Source organism: Bactrocera dorsalis, chromosome 2 (genome assembly GCF_023373825.1).
Source record: "Bactrocera dorsalis isolate Fly_Bdor chromosome 2, ASM2337382v1, whole genome shotgun sequence".
In the NCBI taxonomy this organism is placed as follows: domain Eukaryota; kingdom Metazoa; phylum Arthropoda; class Insecta; order Diptera; family Tephritidae; genus Bactrocera; species Bactrocera dorsalis.
Genome location: NC_064304.1, coordinates 18,243,906 through 18,256,294, shown reverse-complemented (window position 1 = coordinate 18,256,294; position 12,389 = coordinate 18,243,906). Strand labels below are relative to the sequence as shown.

General features: G+C 40.9%; 1 protein-coding gene across 5 annotated transcripts in view; it reads right to left on the bottom strand.

Moving 5' to 3' along the window:
- LOC105225744 (oxysterol-binding protein-related protein 8) overlaps window positions 1-12,389 on the bottom strand; it is a 53,564-nt gene that overhangs the window by 39,589 nt on the left and 1,586 nt on the right. The gene's annotated exons all lie outside the window — the stretch shown is intronic.

The window sequence follows — 12,389 nt, the reverse complement described above, 5'->3', positions numbered from 1 at the left end:
TTAAATTATTTTTTTAACACGGTATTTAGGATTAAAAATTTATTTTTAATTTTTTATCCAGTATTTTGGATTTTAAAAATGGAAAAGTATTTTAAATTAAGATTTTCGGGATTACAAAAAAATTAGAAATCAAATGTTAGTCAATTATTGTTTTACAGCATTATAAGCAACCCTGGATCTACACATATTTTTTAGAAATATTTATCTCGATATTAATCCAATGTACATTTCAAATATTCATTTTAGAACAATCCTTATCATAATACTTATATAAAGTATAAATGCAAGTTGCTGAAAAACTTAATAGTATATAAATTAAGTTATTTGCTTCTGCGACTATTAATGTCAAATTGAGTGTTACAGTAAAAATTTTGTAAACTTGTTAACTTCGGCTGCACCGAAGAAATAATACACTTCACAGGTGCATTTATAATAGCATAAAAGAATATACTGAAAAAGATCTTTATTTTGATTCTGATTGCTCGGTTTATATGGCAGCTAGATGCTTTAGTGGACCGATCTGAACAATTCGGGAATTGAAGTAATGCCTTGGATAATAATCTAAGCCAAATTTTGTGAAGATATCTCGGCAAATAAAAAAGTTTTTCATACAAGGACTTGAGTTGGATCGGCGTATTTTGCATGGCAGCTACATACATACATATATCCTACAGTGGTCCAGTATCCACGGTTTCGACAAATCAGCAGCTACTTGGGGAGAAAAGGACTCGTGTGAAATGTCAGATCAATATCCCAAAACCTGAAGGACTAGTTCCCGTGTATACAAACAGACGGACATGGTTAAATAGAGTCATCTCGTCAAACTGATATTTTCTTCTGTTTGTTATAAACTTCTTCTTCTTTCTTCTTTACTGGCGTAGACACCGCTTACGCGATTATAGCCGAGTCAATAACAGCGCGCCAGTCGTTTCTTCTCTTCGCTACGTGGCGCCAATTGGATATTCCAAGCGAGGCCAGGTCCTTCTCCACTTGGTCCTTCCAACGGAGTGGAGGTCTTCCTCTTCCTCTGCTTCCCGCGGCGGGTACTGCGTCGAATACTTTCAGAGCTGGAGTGTTTTCATCCATCCGGACAACATGACCTAGCCAGCGTAGCCGCTGTCTTTTAATTCGCTGAACTATGTCAATGTCGTCGTATATCTCGTACAGCTCATCGTTCCATCGAATGCGATATTCGCCGTGGCCAACGCGCAAAGGACCATAAATCTTTCGCAGAACTTTTCTCTCGAAAACTCGCAACGTCGACTCATCGGTTGTTGTCATCGTCCAAGCCTCTGCACCATATAGCAGGACGGGAATTATGAGCGTCTTATAGAGTTTGGCTTTTGTTCGTCGAGAGAGGACTTTACTTTTCAATTGCCTACTCAGTCCGAAGTAGCACCTGTTGGCAAGAGTAATCCTGCGTTGGATTTCAAGGCTGACATTGTTGGTGGTGTTAACGCTGGTTCCTAAATAGACGAAATTATCTACAACTTCAAAGTTATGACTGTCAACAGTGACGTGGGGGCCAAGTCGCGAGTGCGACGACTGTTTGTTTGATGACAGGAGATATTTCGTCTTGCCCTCGTTCACTGCCAGACCCATTTGCGTTGCTTCCTTGTTCAGTCTGGAGAAAGCAGAACTAACAGCAGCTGTACACTCTTATAAAAGATTGTACCTGCTCGATTCAGTTCTGCAGCTCGAATAATTTTCTCCAGCAGCAGATTGAAGAAGTCGCACGATAGGGAGTCGCCTTGTCTGAAACCTCGTTTGGTATCGAACGGCTCGGAGAGGTCCTTCCCGATTCTGACGGAGCTTTTGGTGTTGCTCAACGTCAGCTTACATAGCCGTATTAGTTTTGCGGGGATACCAAATTCAGACATCGCGGCATAAAGGCAGCTCCTTTTCGTGCTGTCGAAAGCAGCTTTGAAATCGACGAATAGGTGGTGAGTGCCGATTCTCCTTTCACGGGTCTTTTCCAAGATTTGGCGCATGGTGAATATCTGGTCGGTTGTTGATTTACCAGGTCTGAAGCCACACTGATAAGGTCCAATCAGTTTGTTGACGGTGGGCTTTAATCTTTCACACAATACGCTCGATAGAACCTTATATGCAATGTTGAGGAGGCTAATCCCACGGTAGTTGGCGCAGATTGTGGGGTCTCCTTTTTTATGGATTGGGCAGAGCACACTTAGATTCCAATCGTTGGGCATGCTTTCGTCCGACCATATTTTACAAAGAAGCTGATGCATGCTCCTTATCAGCTCTTCGCCGCCGTGTTTGAATAGCTCGGCCGGCAATCCGTCGGCCCCTGCTGCCTTGTTGTTCTTCAGGCGGGCAATTGCTATTCGAACTTCTTCATGGCCGGGTAATGGAACGTCTGCTCCATCGTCATCAATTGGGGTATCGGGTTCGCCTTCTCCTGGTGTTATGTGTTCACTGCCATTCAGCAGGCTGGAGAAGTGTTCCCTCCATAATCTAAGTATGCTCTGGGCATCGGTAACTAGATCACCTTTGGGGGTTCTACAAGAGTATGCTCCGGTCTTGAAACCTTCTGTAAGCCGCCGCATTTTTTCATAGAATTTTCGAGCATTACCCCTGTCGGCCAGCTTATCAAGCTGTTTGTACTCACGCATTTCGGCCTCTTTCTTCTTCTGTCTGCAAATGCGTCTCGCTTCCCTCTTCAACTCTCGGTATCTATCCCATCCCGCACGTGTTGTGGTCGATCGTAACGTTGCGAGGTAGGCAGCCTGTTTTCTCTCCGCTGCGACACGGCACTCCTCGTCGTACCAGCTGTTCTTTTGCACTTTCCGAAAACCAATGGTTTCGATTGCAGCTGTACGTAAGGAGTTTGAAATGCCGTCCCACAGTTCCCTTATACCGAGTTGTTGACGAGTGCTCTCAGAGAGCAGGAGTGCAAGCCGAGTAGAAAATCTTTCGGCTGTCTGTTGTGATTGCAGCTTATCGACGTCGAACCTTCCTTGTGTTTGTTGGCGTGCGTTTTTTGCTGCACAGAGGCGGGTGCGAATTTTGGCTGCAACAATATAGTGGTCCGAGTCGATGTTAGGACCTCGGAGCGCACGCACATCTAAAACACTGGAGACGTGTCTTCCGTCTATCACAACATGATCGATCTGGTTGGTGGTTTTTCGATCCGGAGACAGCCAGGTAGCTTGATGAATCTTCTTATGCTGGAATCTAGTACTACAGATAACCATATTTCGGGCCCCGGCGAAGTCGATCAGCCTCAACCCATTTGGGGATGTTTCCTCGTGGAGGCTGAATTTACCGACCGTAGTGCCAAAGATACCTTCTTTGCCCACCCTGGCGTTGAAGTCGCCAAGCACGATTTTAACATCGTGGCGGGGGCATCTCTCATAAGTGCGCTCCAAGCACTCATAAAAAGCATCTTTGGTCACATCGTCCTTCTCTTCCGTCGGGGCGTGGGCGCAAATCAGCGATATGTTGAAGAACCTCGCTTTGATGCGGATTGTGGCTAGACGTTCATTCTCCGGAGTGAATGATAGTACTCGGCGACGGAGTCTCTCTCCCACCACGAATCCAACACCAAACTTGCGCTCCTTTATATGGCCACTGTAGTAAATGTCACAAGGACCTACTCGTCTCTGTCCTTGTCCCGTCCATCGCATTTCTTGGACGGCGGTGATGTCAGCCTTTATCTTTACGAGGACATCTACCAGCTGGGCAGCGGCACCTTCCCAATTAAGGGACCGGACATTCCAGGTGCATGCCCTCAAATCATAGTCCTTATTTCGTTTGCCGTGGTCGTCATCAAAAGGGGGGTCTCTCGTCCGAGGCTGTTTTTTTCTTTTCATTGGGGGGTGTTTTTTACGTGGCGGGTCCCAAACCCAGCGCACAACCCTATGCAGGGGATTTTTCGCCTTCTCACTTTAGCTCGCCTTCAAACGGATGTTCTTAGGCTACCCAGAGGATACTTGGTCAAAGACCGGAAGTCGTGAGCCGCTTGAGTCATATGACTCAACTTCATACAAACCTAATATATCTTGTTCAGGGTATAAAAAGTATTTAAGTAATACAAATCTTTTCTCAATAAAATTCACTATATTAATGTACATACATACATATGTACATACATAGTTACAGTTTTCCCATGTAGTATGTGCTCACAAAAGCTACAATTAATTAAGTGGATTCTATGAAATGATAAAATGCCATTTGACGTGCAATGAAATGAAAATTTACTTCAAGTAAATTTCTAAATTGGCTGAACGTCATTGCTATGCAATTAAAATTTTTATGACAAATTTACTATATAACGAAACGCATGCTATATACATATGTATATGTATATGCATATATAGATAAATGTGCATACAAACGCTGTCGCCGGCAATAAAGCTTATTTGATCTCTAACAATAACATATCTTATACATATGTATGTGTGTATGTATATAACGGGTGATTTTTTTGAGGTTAGGATTTTCATGCATTAGTATTTGACAGATCACGTGGGATTTCAGACATGGTGTCAAAGAGAAAGATGCTCAGTATGCTTTGACATTTCATCATGAATAGACTTACTAACGAGCAACGCTTGCAAGTCATTGAATTTTATTACCAAAATCAGTGTTCGGTTTTTTTTTTTTTCGGACAAATTTTGTTCAGCGATGAGGCTCATTTCTGGTTGAATGGCTACGTAAATAAGCAAAATTGCCGCATTTGGGGTGAAGAGCAACCAGAAGCCGTTCAAGAACTGCCCATGCATCCCGAAAAATGCACTGTTTGGTGTGGTTTGTACGCTGGTGGAATCATTGGACCGTATTTTTTCAAAGATGCTGTTGGACGCAACGTTACGGTGAATGGCGATCGCTATCGTTCGATGCTAACAAACTTTTTGTTGCCAAAAATGGAAGAACTGAACTTGGTTGACATGTGGTTTCAACAAGATGGCGCTACATGCCACACAGCTCGCGATTCTATGGCCATTTTGAGGGAAAACTTCGGACAACAATTCATCTCAAGAAATGGACCCGTAAGTTGGCCACCAAGATCATGCGATTTAACGCCTTTAGACTATTTTTTGTGGGGCTACGTCAAGTCTAAAGTCTACAGAAATAAGCCAGCAACTATTCCAGCTTTGGAAGACAACATTTCCGAAGAAATTCGGGATATTCCGGCCGAAATGCTCGAAAAAGTTGCCCAAAATTGGACTTTCCGAATGGACCACCTAAGACGCAGCCGCGGTCAACATTTAAATGAAATTATCTTCAAAAAGTAAATGTCATGAACCAATCTAACGTTTCAAATAAAGAACCGATGAGATTTTGCAAATTTTATGCGTTTTTTTTTTTAAAAAAAGTTATCAAGCTCTTAAAAAATCACCCTTTACATATACGCATGAGATGATGTCACTGCAATGGCCTTTTTTTATTCTAATACAAGTTTTATAGCGCTTAAATGGGAATGGGACATTGAATGTGAGGGGCCTTACATACTTTTCTTATATGAATGTACATGCTTACATACTTATGTACTACTGTGGGCCAAAAATAATAAGATTTTTTAATTGACGACGAACCACGTTCAAGACGACCATCAACATCAAATGACGATCAACATGTCAATAAAATAAAGCAGTTGGTGCTTGAGAATCGACTATTAACAGTCAGAGATCTCACTGGCATCGTTGGAATATTGAAAGGATCAGTGAAAGCCATTTTGCAAAACCATTTGCGCCTAAGAAAAGTGAAAGCACGATTGGTTTCAAAATCACTAAATTTTTTCGAAAAACAACGTGGCGTTAACGTCTGTGAAACAATGCTCTCTTACCAGAATGTCATGAAAATCATCTGTGCTTAAGACCCAGAAACAGACGATCAATGGAACGAATATCGTGGCAAAGGTGGGCCGAAGCCGAAAAAACACGTCAAAACAGGTCAAAAATCAAGGTTATATTGACAGTTTTCTTCGATTATCTAGAATTTCTATTCTATTCTTGCTACTTCTTGCTCATAGTAGAATATGTATATCGGTGTGAGTAAATACACTAGCTATTTCACGTATGAAATTTCATTGTGATTTTATATCTCATCCTGAGATTCCAGGAAATGTTGACATAGTGTGTCATTTGTGTACACTATATTCTACATTTGCAGGAGAGTTGCCGTAAAATTAGCCATATCACTAATCCTAGTTAAGACTTTTTACTTTTAAAGCCATCACTTCTCTATTTCATGGCAATTACCCTGAATTGAAAATGTCCAGTGCGCAAAAATAAAAAGAAATAGGCAAAACAAATCGATATTTGTTGAGCAAAATTAAACAACGCCTGAGTATATGGCGGAGAAAGTGGTGGCTGAAATTTGCAATAAAAGGTAGGACGTTAAGCAATGGCTTGCAAAAGGTCAAGGTGAGTAGAAGCTAATTTTGCGTGCACAGTTTACCACGAAAAAGGTAAAACAGGCAAAGAGCAACAGTAAACAGTGATTGTATTTAGCGATAATATGAATACCTTTAATATTTTAATTAAATAATTACTTATTGTAGCCATTGTTTTGCTGGAATCGGAAATGTACATACATATGTACATATGAATGTGATTTTCTTACTTATTTGTATCAAATTGGAGTCATTCTCTGCTACATTGCAGAATTTTTAAGACAAGTGAACCTACCAGATGTTCGTCAGCATAAAAATATATAAGACTAAAGTTAAACAATTAAGCCCAAGTAAGTATATTAGCTACATATCACTTTTATTAGTTAATATATTTTATAATATAATTTTATTAGAGTCAATGCGTAAAGTATCTACATACATACAATATGTATAATATTGTTACAAAAAGTAGTATTAAGTTGTATTTGTATTACTATATGCATCCCTGATTATGAACAATAGCTGTAGGTATATGGAATAGCATTTGTCTTGTTGTAGACATCTGGCGCCACACTGTCTGCTCGTCTAGTTAAACAATTGCTGAGTCTGGCGCCGCGACTGTCTGCTTGCGTCTGGCGCCGTATAGCCGTATGTTCTGGTAATTTCCAGACGCGATATTCTAGAAGGACACGTCGGCATCAGCGAGAAGTGCGTGGCTATAGCCGTATGTTCTGGTAATTTCCAGACGCGATATTCTAGAAGGACACGTCGGCATCAGCGAGAAGTGCGTGGCTATATAAGCCGTGGCAGCGCCAACGTAATCAATCAGTGCTAAGAGTAAACTGCTATAGTGTAGACGAGTTGTGAAATAAAGAGTTGTTGAATTAAATTAAACAGTGTTGATTTTATTTGTCAATCCAGAGATACGAACCTAACAAAGTAAACTAGCAAGAGTAAATTCGTAACAATTGGTGTCAGAAGTGGGATTGTCAAATAATCCAAATTCAAGATGGTTAAATTCGGAGAATTGAGAATTCAGCAATTAAAAAAGGAACTGGAGGAGCGTAATTTGCCGATAAGCGGGCAAAAGGCGGATCTGCAGGCACGACTACGTGAAGCAATGGAAGCGGATGGAATTAATGTGGACGAGTTCGAATTTGATGGGCCAGGAACTTCTACAAAGGTAGAAGAAAAATTAGAAGAACAACGAACATCATCAAGCGTAGACACTAACATGCTATTAGTGGCTATTAAGCAAATAGCAGAAAATGCAATGCAAACAGAAAATCGTCTGGCACAGCAAATGATGCAAATAGCAGAAAATGCAGAAAATGCAGTGCAAACAGGAAATCGTCTGGCACAGCAAATGACGCAAATAGCTGAAAATACATCACAGTTAGAGTCTCGCCTTACACAACAAATGACTGAAAATAATACGCAGTTAGAAAAGCGTTTGGTACAACAGATTACAGAAAGTAATACACAAGTGCAACAGAAAGTTTCAAAATTGGAAGACGAATTAAGCACGTTAAAAAATGACGAAGAAAATTTGAAATCAGAAGTTCTTCATTTGAGTAATCGGATGCGAGAACTGCAACTGCATGGCCCTGCACCATCAACAAATAATCCAAGATTGAAGGCACCCACATTCGATGGAAGTATTCCATTTCAAATTTTCAAACTTCAGTTTGAAAAGACAGCATTGGCCAATAACTGGAATGCAGCGGACAAAGTGGCGTCCTTGTTTGTATCATTGAAAGGACCTGCCTCAGAAATCCTTCAGACTATTCCAGACTGTGAACGGGACAACTATGAGGCATTGATGAGTGCGATAGAAAGACGATATGGTAGTGAGCACCGGAAACAAATATACCAGATCGAACTGCAAAATAGGGGTCAGAAGATGAACGAGTCATTGCAAGAGTTCGCAACTGAAATCGAACGACTGGCTCATTTGGCAAATGCAGATGCACCTGTGGATTACATTGAGAGGGTAAAAATTCAATGTTTCATAAATGGAATTCGTGATGTGGACACCAAACGCGCCACATATGCATTGCCAAAAAGAACGTTTGCTGAAACGGTTTCGCACGCCCTCACACAGGAAACAGCTTCCCTACTAAGTAAACCAGCACACAAAGTACAAAGAGTCGAAATGGAACAACCGGCGCTGATGGAAGAAATATTGAAGACTCTGAAGACAATTGCTGCACAGCGAGTAAATACAACAGGCAGATGTTTCAACTGTAGAAAAGCGGGTCACTTTGCCCGAAATTGCAAGATAAAAGTAAACTCATCAAAATGGAAACAACCAACAGAACACCGAAAGAGGATTCACCACAAAAATGCGGATGCATTATCACATCGCCCTTGTCCACTGGAATTTAAACATTGCTCCAAATCAGAAGGAAAAGAAGGTATAATCGACGTGCGATCACTGAATATATAGGGTGATTTTTTAAGAGCTTGATAACTTTTTTAAAAAAAAAAAACGCATAAAATTTGCAAAATCTCATCGGTTCTTTATTTGAAACGTTAGATTGGTTCATGACATTTACTTTTTGAAGATAATTTCATTTAAATGTTGACCGCGGCTGCGTCTTAGGTGGTCCATTCGGAAAGTCCAATTTTGGGCAACTTTTTCGAGCATTTCGGCCGGAATAGCCCGAATTTCTTCGGAAATGTTGTCTTCCAAAGCTGGAATAGTTGCTGGCTTATTTCTGTAGACTTTAGACTTGACGTAGCCCCACAAAAAATAGTCTAAAGGCGTTAAATCGCATGATCTTGGTGGCCAACTTACGGGTCCATTTCTTGAGATGAATTGTTGTCCGAAGTTTTCCCTCAAAATGGCCATAGAATCGCGAGCTGTGTGGCATGTAGCGCCATCTTGTTGAAACCACATGTCAACCAAGTTCAGTTCTTCCATTTTTGGCAACAAAAAGTTTGTTAGCATCGAACGATAGCGATCGCCATTCACCGTAACGTTGCGTCCAACAGCATCTTTGAAAAAATACGGTCCAATGATTCCACCAGCGTACAAACCACACCAAACAGTGCATTTTTCGGGATGCATGGGCAGTTCTTGAACGGCTTCTGGTTGCTCTTCACCCCAAATGCGGCAATTTTGCTTATTTACGTAGCCATTCAACCAGAAATGAGCCTCACCGCTGAACAAAATTAAAGCGCGAAACACATTTCGAACCGAACACTGATTTTGGTAATAAAATTCAATGATTTGCAAGCGTTGCTCGTTAGTAAGTCTATTCATGATGAAATGTCAAAGCATACTGAGCATCTTTCTCTTTGACACCATGTCTGAAATCCCACGTGATCTGTCAAATACTAATGCATGAAAATCCTAACCTCAAAAAAATCACCCGTTAGAACCTGAAGATGATTGGACTCCTCACCGCATCAGAATCAATCAGCTGGAGGACCCTGATCTTGCAAAGCTGATAATAGCCAAAGAAAATGGGGTACGACCACCAAAGGAACAAATAAGTAGCGAGAGTCCAACTGCAAAAGCATATTGGGCCCAATGGAACAGCATAAACCTCGTTAATGGATACCTTCATCGTACCTGGGAAAGCGAAGATGGCAAACATTCTCGTCTGCTGATCATAGTACCGAAGTCCATGATCCCGAAAGTATTGAAAGAATATCACAATGGACCTAGTGGAGGGCACCTTGGAATTACAAAAACTATAGAGAAGATTAAACAACGGTTCTACTGGATCGGTTGTCGAGATTCCATAGCAGAATGGATAAGTAATTGCGTAGAGTGCATGGCAGCTAAAGGTCCTAAAGCCAAAAGTCGCGGTAGGCTACAACAGTACAACGTGGGATCACCATTTGAACGAGTCGCAATGGATGTTGCAGGTCCGTTCCCAACCAGTACGGCCGGAAACAAATATCTACTGGTTGTCATGGACTATTTCAGTAAATGGCCAGAAGTATATGCCTTACCAAACCAGGAAGCGAAGACCGTAGCCGAAGCGTTTGTAGAAAATTGGATAACAAGGTTCGGAGTGCCCGTCGAATTACACTCAGATCAAGGCAGAAATTTCGAATCTTCCATTTTCCAAGAAGTCTGTACATTATTGGGCATCCACAAGACACGGACAACAGCGTTACACCCACAATCAGATGGGATGGTAGAGAGATTCAATCGAACGCTCGAAGAACATCTGCGGAAAATCGTCGATAAAGATCAACGGAATTGGGACAAGTGCATCCAGATGTTCCTGCTGGCGTATCGTTCAGCGAAGCACGAGACAACTGGTTACACGCCAGCAAAGATTATTTTCGGATCTGATCTGCGACTCCCTGCTGATCTTAAGTTTGGAACGAATCCTACAGCTGTAAGAAATGATGGAGATTATTGTTCTGCCTTAAAGGAAGAAAATGAATGAATTGCATCTAATGGTAAGACAGCATACGCATCTGATGAGCAATAAGATGAAGGATCGGTTCGATCAAGCGGCAAATTCAAAAGGTTTCGAAGAAGGTGATCTGGTCCTGTTGTACAATCCACTTCGAAAGAAAGGCTTGTCCCCGAAACTGCAGACAGCCTGGGAAGGACCCTATATGGTGATGAAACGACTTAATGACGTGGTATACCGCATACAAAGAAATGGAAAAGCACGATGTAAAATGAAAGTAGTACATTTGGAGAGGCTCGCCCCATTTGGTTCAAGAGGATTTGTGCCTAATCGGGACGATTAGGCTTTAGTGGAGGGCAGTGTTACAAAAAGTAGTATTAAGTTGTATTTGTATTACTATATGCATCCCTGATTATGAACAATAGCTGTAGGTATATGGAATAGCATTTGTCTTGTTGTAGACATCTGGCGCCACACTGTCTGCTCGTCTAGTTAAACAATTGCTGAGTCTGGCGCCGCGACTGTCTGCTTGCGTCTGGCGCCGTATAGCCGTATGTTCTGGTAATTTCCAGACGCGATATTCTAGAAGGACACGTCGGCATCAGCGAGAAGTGCGTGGCTATAGCCGTATGTTCTGGTAATTTCCAGACGCGATATTCTAGAAGGACACGTCGGCATCAGCGAGAAGTGCGTGGCTATATAAGCCGTGGCAGCGCCAACGTAATCAATCAGTGCTAAGAGTAAACTGCTATAGTGTAGACGAGTTGTGAAATAAAGAGTTGTTGAATTAAATTAAACAGTGTTGATTTTATTTGTCAATCCAGAGATACGAACCTAACAAAGTAAACTAGCAAGAGTAAATTCGTAACAATATTATTGCGATTCAATAAATTTTTATTGTTATAAAATTTTAATATCGGTACATGCTGCCTCAGGGGAAAGTACGCACATGTTCCAGCAATCAATGCGTTTTAAAATATAAAACAGCTGGAAAATAATGCATTATATTTTTGTTTTCTATTGGCAGTGACCATGACCTAGACGAGAGCCGTGGGAAAAGTGCCAATTGGAAAACCAATAGTGTGGCGTTTATTCTATAATTCTATTTTGTATGTTTGCACAAATACATATGTATGTATGTAAATGTGCGTGAGCAAATATATACATATGTATAAACTTTTACGATATATAGATAAGTTTCCTTATACATATGTATATCGACCTTGTCGCACGTATTGCAAAGGAGTTATTTTATTTTATTATTTTTATACGCTTGCAACATGTTGCTACAGAATATAGGGTTATACATACATACATATATATATATGATCAGAATGACACGACTAGTTGAATTCTGAGTGACTGTCCGTCCGTCCGCCTGTTCAGCTTCAACTTGAGTAAAAATTTGCTAACTTAGGTTGCACAGTAGCTGTAATACCCTTCACAAATACAAAATGCGCGTTGACGACAAAACAATATCTCCTCAAATGAAAAAAAAAAAAAAACTTTTTTATGCAAGCACAAGCGTATTTATAAGACAGCTGTATGCTATAGTGATCCGATTTGAACATTTTCTTCATTCTGAATTTGATAGACATGTACATGTTTTAGAAATTCTAAAATTGCTTCATTATCAAAACAATTTAATG